Source organism: Tamandua tetradactyla, chromosome 14 (genome assembly GCF_023851605.1).
Source record: "Tamandua tetradactyla isolate mTamTet1 chromosome 14, mTamTet1.pri, whole genome shotgun sequence".
NCBI classification, from domain to species: domain Eukaryota; kingdom Metazoa; phylum Chordata; class Mammalia; order Pilosa; family Myrmecophagidae; genus Tamandua; species Tamandua tetradactyla.
Genome location: NC_135340.1, coordinates 85578873 through 85587505, shown reverse-complemented (window position 1 = coordinate 85587505; position 8633 = coordinate 85578873). Strand labels below are relative to the sequence as shown.

At 45.1% G+C, this 8633-nt stretch overlaps 1 long non-coding RNA gene across 1 annotated transcript; it reads right to left on the bottom strand.

The window, feature by feature from the left end:
• Positions 1 to 2550: 2550 nt before the first annotated feature.
• LOC143656313 (uncharacterized) lies at positions 2551 to 6388 on the bottom strand. The gene is made up of 3 exons (XR_013162450.1): positions 6134 to 6388; positions 3842 to 3968; positions 2551 to 3119 (listed from the first exon to the last, which is right to left on the bottom strand). It is a non-coding gene; the product is annotated as an uncharacterized LOC143656313 (long non-coding RNA).
• Positions 6389 to 8633: the final 2245 nt, after the last annotated feature.

Genomic DNA, 8633 nt, shown 5'->3' with positions numbered 1-8633 from the left:
CACTTTTCCACCGGAGCTCGGACGCGCCAGGCGCTGTCTATAACTTCAGGAATCCACCGCTTGCAGGTCTCCGGAGCGACGCGGAACGCGTCCGCAGCAGCAGCCCCAGAACCCCAGGCGAGGAGGAAGACGAGCCTCCGCAGACAGGCCTGGGAGGGACGGTTAAGTGCCGTGTCTCTTCCAAAGCCGACCGGCCGGGAAACGGAACCACAGTGAAGAAAGGTTCCGGTGCGTGTTGCCGGCGCATCCCCAATTTGGGCCCATATGTCCTCTTTGTCCTTGACGACTGGACCCCATCCCCTTCCCTCCCCTTCGCTCATGGCCCTTGGGAGTCCCTAACCAAGGAGAGGATGAAGTGGGGGCGTTGAGCCGATCCTACCTGTGGACCCGGGGGGCCACCTCTTTTACCACAGATAGTGGGGACCCCTCTCTGCCCGGGACTGGGATCCGCCGAGGGTCCATTTGGGGGAAAGCGTGGCCTCTCTGGGCCACCCCAATATGGGAGGGCGGGAGGGTCGTGGTCCCGGGCTCTAAAATAAGAAGTAGAATTCGGGCCTGACCTCCCCGGGAAGGGAGAGAAAGTGTGAGAAAGGTGAAGGAGGAGCTGTGCTGGGGTGGGAAGGGGAAGGGGTGTCCTAGGGAGAAAGGCCGGCTCTGTGCTGTCAGAACAGGATCCCAATCCTGAGCCTGGCAGAACCGCCGTTTCCTTGCATACTTCGCAAATGGTTGTTAGGATGTGCAAGGATGGTCTGTCCTACGAATATTAGGAGCCCACTATATGCCAGGGTCTCTGTTGGCCCTAAGAATTCAGCAACAGACAGGGGCTTCCATTGGGGGGAAGGCAGACAATGAATGAGTAAACAAATAATAAAGAAGGCCATGTTGAGTTACTATCATTGCCATTTCCCGTGAAGCAAGTAAAACTGAGTGATGGGCGATGGGGCTAATGTAGTTTGGATTGTCAGGCAAGACCTCAGTGACTGTCGACAAGGCAATATTCTTCTCTCTGCCTAGAATTTGAAGAGTTTTGAAGAATTCAAAAGTCTTGAGACAGGAACAGCCTGGGCTCAGGAACTCTTTCTTCTTTCTAGATCAGTGAGTCTGGAGCAGAATGGGTGAGGGGAAGAATGATAGGCAATCAAGTCAGCAAAGGTGCTGGTTATATTAAAGCCCAGTAAACCATGATAAAGAGCTTAGATTTTACTCTTATGTGATGGGGCATTTGAAGAGTTTTAAACAGGAAAATGGCAAGATAGGACTTATGTTTGAAACAGGATCACTCTTGACTGCTGTGGAGAGAACAGACTCTGGGAATAGAGTAGCAAGGGTAGAAGTAAAGTAGGAGAAAAAGTCTTAGGGCTAGAATGGTAAGAATGAAGGTGATGGAAAGACAGAGTCACAAAAACTACAGGTTCAATGCAGAAGTTACTTCCTCTTCCTTCCCCCGGAAAGGACAATCTCTACCACAGAGAACAGATACATTTGTATGGTTCCAAGGGACGGTGCTAGGCTCAAAAAGTTCTCATAAATTATTTTATTTGATCCCCTCCGTCCCATTCCTAGGAGGGGAAGGCCTTGCCTCAGTTGCAGAGTCATTGGTGGGGATTTTGGCCACTTCTCAAATTCTATCCTCTGTTTTACAGTGGAGCTTTGCCTGCTTTGCAGATCCCTATACTAATACCAGTTTTTTTCCCCTTACAGTAGTTAAACAAAAACAAAAAAGCCTTGGAAATGAAGGTTGAAGATGAAGTTCTGCTGACATTGTCTCTGAAACAGCTATTAGTCGAGAGGCGGAAGCTAGCTGGTTTCATTCTGGGGTTTCAGAGTTCTAAGAAAATCCGGTTCTTGAAAGGCTGAACCAGGCTTTTTGGCATCTGGAGACCTGGCAGTGACACATGCAGATGTGTGACCCGGGATCTCCCTCCCCACCTGCGCTCTGACTCATGCTGGCTTCTGTAGAGTAACCTCTCTCTCTCTCTCTCTCTCTCTCTCTCTCTCTCTCTCTCTCTCTCTCTGTCTAGGCATAGTGTGACCCCTCCTGAATTCAGGCTGACAGCCATGGAGGAGGACCTTCCTCCCTAGAAAAGATGTTCTCCACCCAGCCTTTTGCCCTGTCATGACTCTGCATTCTGCTTCTCCCACCCAACTCTTTGAAGAATGTGATTTTCTGAGAGAGACCTGATTCATCTAGACATTTATTGCCGAATAAGAGGCTTCCTCCTTCCTCCTTACATTAAGTTCGATAACTTCTAGTTTCTGACACCAACTGCAAATACTGCTGTAACTTCAAACACGACAACTCAATTCTGATTTAATTACCCAGAGTTAGGCCAAGCTCCACAGGAAAGGGCAATCCTCCACAAGATTGCCCCTTCAGACACCATTAGCAAGCTCAGGGGCCCAGGTCACCTCCACTTCTAACCAATTGGCTGCAAATCTGGGGACTCCCACCACCCTCTAGGGTTCCATAATTGGCTGGAACAACTCACAGAACTCACTGGAAGTGCTGTACTTAGGGTTATAGTTTTATTATAGTAAAAGGATACAAATAAGAAGTCAAAAGAAGAAGAGATGCATAAAGTAAGATCTGGGGCAGGGCCGGGGTGGGGGTGGGGGCCGGGCTCTCAAAAGCAAATTTCCTTATCCTCTCCACGTGGAGTCAGAACAAGTGATCCTCCCAGCGCAGCAATGAATATTATCAATCATTATCAATCATGGGAGCACAGTTAAGCTCCAAGTGTCTGATCCCATGGATGGGATTTCATTCCAACTATGATCGATGTAAGGTTGGGCTAACTAGAGTGGGGCCCAGAAATGTCCGGCATGGCCTCCTCCCCCAGATGGGAATGGACTTCTGCTTCAGCAGCTGAAGACCAGGAACAGTTTCCTCTGTTTTCCTCTGTGTCACAGTTGCCTGGTACAGGGTTATGGGCTTCCTGAGAGAGCGATAGCTTTGGCTGACTGGAGACTATTTGGTCAATTCTATTTACCTGCTCTTAGAGGGTGACGTTTCTGTGGTCAGATTGTGTAAATCTTGAGAGAGGATGTGTAAACAGGACAAGGCTGCTTTCCCAAAGGCCAGAAATAGTTCCCTGTGTTTCTGAGCTATTGCCCTACTCCTTGACAGGGGGAAAAAAAAAAAGAGCAACTGAACAATACTAAAATATGACTTTGAATAGTTATATCCTGATCAAAATTGACTTGCTAATGACAAGGAAGTTGCAACTTTACATCTGGACAAGAGGTAGGATCTAGCTTCTCCAGTACTTTGCTTCCTGGGATTGAGTGGCGGCCTAGGAAAAGAATTGGCTGTGCCTACCGCAGAGCATCCTTTTTTCCAAGCCAAATTGGCCCTGCCCTACAGCTCCGAGTCAATGGAATTTTCCAGATTTTTATAATCTATATGCAAAATGTCTTTCTTTGAACACAAATAAACATAGCTGTTTAGTCCTATAACCCTCCCACATACTATAACAGAAGAGGATGACCCCTGGTGTTAAACAGATCCCCACCTCTGCTGGCTAGGTGTGACTTGGGCAGTCTGTAAAATGGAGTTGATAAATACTTTGCATGGCTGATGTGACCATGATGCAAAAGCTCCTGCACCCAGCCTCATCCTGTAAAGGAGTGCTGCTTAGTACATGCTCTTCCCTCTCATTCCCACCCACCCCAGCCCTCTTCCCTCTGTCGTAACATTAACCTTTCCAAGGAACAACTTCCAGTTCTTTCTGCATTTTCTCCCTAAGAATGTGTCTGCCTCTGAGTCTGAAAGTAAATCCACTAGAATGCAAGGGGCTGGAGAGGCTAATTAACAAATGTTCAAATTTTCCAAAAGACTTACCGCAGGGAGGTGTCAGAAATCAGTGTAACACCAAGAAGCCATTAATGACCAGTTTCTGTTGGCCAAATTTCAGAAGACTGATAGTCCCTTGTCTTTACCTGCTCTGCCTCCCACTCGCCTGCATTTCCTTGAAAAGAAGATTTAATGGTTGATGAAAAAATCTAGGGTGGAGGAGAGAAAACATCTAGTCTGTTATTTTGCAAACCAATTCATCCCTAAACCTAACAGGTTTAGGTTTACCAGTGAAATAGACATGTGTGTCTGCTTTGTTCTAACCCTATTCACCTCTGGGTAGTGATACCAATCAAATATCTTAGGACTATTATAATAGACATAACAACGACTAGCTTTTACTGAGCACTTACTATGTGGCAGGCATCCTAGTAAGCATTAAATGGATTAGCTAGCTAAATCTGGCACAAGCCTCTGAATTACATACCATTATTAATCGTTCCCATTCTACATATGAGAAAACTGGGACAGAGAGATGTTGAGCAGATTGCCCACAGCCTTATAATTAGGGGGAGGTGGAATGCCACAACTTGAACTTAAGCTAACTGACCCGAGAGCCCATGCCAAGAAACACTCTACCATGTTGACCCCTTCCATGCCCCTGCTACCTGCCTTCTGTGCCTACCTTTCTTTACCCAGGGAATGGGCCCCTTTATGAGTTGCCCCCACCCAGCCTGTTCTCCACAGTCAGGACTCAGGATGCAGGCGCCCCGTGGCTTTCTGTGGTCCTGCTCACCCCACCGGGGCCAAGGTGTCAATTAGCTAATCTGATCAGGCAAACTGCAAATGGAGGAGTGGTTAGAGGAAACACACAGACACACACACCTTGGCCATTCCTCATTCCTCCCCCAGGAATGCAGGTTAAATCCAAAGCAAATGCCATCTCATCAAAAAGCAAATGCCATCTCATCAGATCTTCCCTGATTTTGCCCTTAACTTTATACCACTTCATACTTCTTGGGACCCTTTTCTAATAATAACTCATATCTACACAGCACTTTATAGTTTATAAAACACTCTCCCATCCACCTAACCTGGCCTCTTAACCACCTTCTGTGTCTGGGGCAGAACAAAGCATGGTGGTTCAGCACCCAGGCTCTGGAATCCACTCTACCAGCATCCCAGCTCCACCACTTGCTGTATGACTTTGGACAAGTTATGTACTTAATTTCTCCACATCTCAGTTCATCTGTGAAATGGGAATAAAATCATGCCTCCCTCTTGAGTAGTGAGGGTTAAATGAGATAATCACACACACACACACAAACACACATACAGGCAGCTTCTGCCCTGAAGTAACAACTCAGTTAGGTGTTGACTATTGCTATCATTATCTAACTTGATCTTCCCCCAAACCCTGTGGGGATAAACAAGGCAAGTCAGTTCTTGTTGTCATCAGTAAAAATGAGTTTAACCTAGATGAACTCTAAGCTCTCAACTCTATCAAGTTGTGATTCTATAGTGAATGACAATTATTAAAGACCTGTCTTAGCTCTTCTATACTATAGCTGTCACCTCAGTGCCAAGCCCTTAGCAAAGGGCCTTATCTATGGTAGGTTGTCCTACCAGGACAGTGTTAGCATTACAATAGTTTCTGCTTCATCCAGGCACTGGGACAAACAAATGAAAAAAGTCCCATAAAGCATTTGGCAGAGTACCTGACACTTATTAAGCTCCTTATAATTGGTAGCTACTATTGTTATGCCCATCTTATAGCAAAACTCTCAAGCAGGGTCGTTAAAATGTAGACTCTGGAGCCAAATTCCCTGGTTCCTGTAAATGCTAACTTTTTGAGACCTTGAGCAAGTTAGTTAACTTGTGCCTCAGTTTCTTCATCTGTAAATTGGGCATGATGATAACAGTAGCTGCCTCCTCAGGTTATTTTGTGAATCACATGAGTTAATATAAAAAAGCCACCTAGAACTGTGCCGGGCATATGCTTAGTGTATGTCTGTGCTTTTTGTCATCATTTATAGATGAGGAGACCCAGGCTCAGTGACATCCCCATGCAGAAGGTGGAGTTAGGATCCAAACTCAAGCCTGTCTAATACGGAGCCTCAGTCCTAATGTTTGGGCAAGTTGCTGTCCCATATAACCCATGTACACTTTAATAGGCGCCTTCTGTGCCCACTCCTTTCAGTCATCCCCACCAGCAAGGAGTTTCTGTAATGGGGGAGATTTCAGGAGGGGAGGATAGTGAGTCCACACCAGAGACTTCTAGAGTCAGAGAGAGCAGAGGATGTCCTCAAATCATACCAGAGAAGACATCCTTTCCCTCACCTGTACATGGTGACGTCCTTCTAGCATTCCATCAGGGCTGGGCCCAGATGCCAGTAAGCATGCCTCCCACACCCTCCATCTAGCCTGGAATCTTGCAGCCAAACCCTCATTATGCACGTTGAGGTCACACTCTCCGCAGGGCCCCAGCTTCTCAACACAGCCAGGCCCTGGCCTGGAGGCTTTTCCCATTTCTGAGGATGAATCAGCCCAGGAGACGAGACCAGACAGACTCACCCTGGAGGAAGGAGAGTCTGGTGGTAGATCCAGGGGGAAGAAGAAAAACAAACAGGGGGTGGAGCTGGGCTCAACCCACAGCTGCTGGGCTGTAGAGTGCGGGGAAGGAGGAGCCAGGCCGGGTCAAGGGACAGAACCTGCTGGAGGAGCTGGATGAAACTCTTCCTTGCAGTCAAATGGACTTAAACATGAATCCAACTGTGCTTCTAAAACCCCAGAAAAATAGTAGCATTTCATGGTTGTGTAGCACAATCTGATTTTCAAAGCAATTTCACCCAAAAAACTTGCCTTGATGCTGAAGTTTTTAAAAAAATATATATTTTTTTCTCTTTTTACAAGGCAACACATGCTATTGAGGAATACTAGGGAATTTTTTTTTTTGTAAATAAGAAAATTTTAAGTACATGTATAGAATTACCCCACTAGCAAAAACATTTTCAGTAAATTTCCAACTGTCTTTTCCTAAGCCCATATACACGTAATAATTCATTGAACAAAATTGGAGACATACTATATAAATAGTTCTGTATGTTTCGTTTCCACTTAACATGAAATCATGTTACCAAATATTCTGCTATAACAATTCTTAATGGCTGCGTTTCCCAATATAAATGTGACACAATTTCTGTACCCATGCCCTGACTGTTGGATATTCACATCATTTAAACTTTACTAGTATTATAAATAATGCCACTATGGATATTTTCTTTCTTACATTTTTATCTATGTATCTGATTTTATCCTAAGGATAACTTTCTAGTAATGGAATGACCAGCCCAAAGGCTTTGAATGTGTTTGAGTATATATAGCCCAGTTGCTCTCCAGAAACTATTTTCTGTTTAAACTCCACCTAGCAACATCTGAGAGTGTTCCTCACCCTCTCCATTCTGAGCTTTATGAGAGCCCAGAGAAGTAGGAAACGCGTCTCATGTCACTGATGAGGAAAGCTGGGCACGGGGCACTGAAGTACCCAGCTCAGGTTCACACACCAGAGGGCCACACTTTGATCTCCTGGAGTTGGTGGCAGTGCCTTCCTAGCACATCACTCTGTCTCCAGAGAAGAAGAACTCATGAAGACGTTTTCCCGAGTAATGGAGTTATGTAAGAATCTATTTTTATCTCAATAGTTATTGGTGAAAATATTTTTGAAAATTCTCAGGGTTTCTCGACCTTTTTTATGCTATGGATCTCTTTGGTAGTCTGGTTAAGCCTATGGACCCCATCTCAGGATAATATAATCTTTTGGATACAGTAAAATGCGTAGGCTGGCAAAGGAAACCAATTATATTAACATATAAAAGAAAGATGACTGGGTGCGCGGGTGGTTCAGTGGTAGAATGCTCGCCTTTCATGAGGGAGACTTGGGTTCAATTCCCAGACCATGCACCCACAAAAGAAAAAGAAAAAAAAGATGACTTAGTAATGCATTTACTTCTTTATTAATGCATTAAATAACAAGTCCACCGTGAGCCCTGACTCCCCTGCACCTTCTTGCTGAGTGTGCCAGACTGCAAGGCTTATCCTTCCCCTGATGCCCAGTTTCTGTAGCTCGTCACTTGGGCAACTGGATTGGTTTGTTTGCTGCTTGCTGCATTCCCTGCTTGCTCAAAAAGTTCTAAGCCCTTGATTCTGGGTTCCTCTCTTATAACCTACACCCTATATGTGCTCATTTCGTCTAGGCTTCCAAGTTCCCTTGTGGAAATTAGAGTTCACAGAAACAGCACAAACGTACTCTGACTATTGCTTTTGCTGTATTTTCATCTTTCTTATCTCGGATTCAGGCATCTCATGTCTTCTGTCATTATCCATGAAAGTATGGCTAGCTAATTTGTTAGCTTGCAAATAGCGTAAAATCTTAGAGCCTTCTCAGTTCTGACTCTATAGTAATTTCCAAGGAATGGTGAGTATAAATGATATTTCGAGATACATGCAACAATAAAGTGAACAATGAATTTTTACTGGTGACAAAGTCGCTGTGGTTTGTTCTCTACATTCACCATTGAAGGAAGTGCTAAATTTCAGTTAGAGGTTTATGAACATAAATGTCGTTTTTTTTCCTCATTTCTTGTCTACTGCCAACTCCCCAAAGAACACCTGAAAAACCTGTTGACTGAGCAAAATCAGTGTGCGTTTATTAGGGAGGGCACCACTTTGAAAGAAACTTGGTAGTATCTCAGAAGGGGGATTTCAAGGAAGGTTAAATATAGGAGTTGGGAGGGTCTGGGCTCATGTGGTTTAGGGCAGTCATTCAATGCAAGAAGCTGAT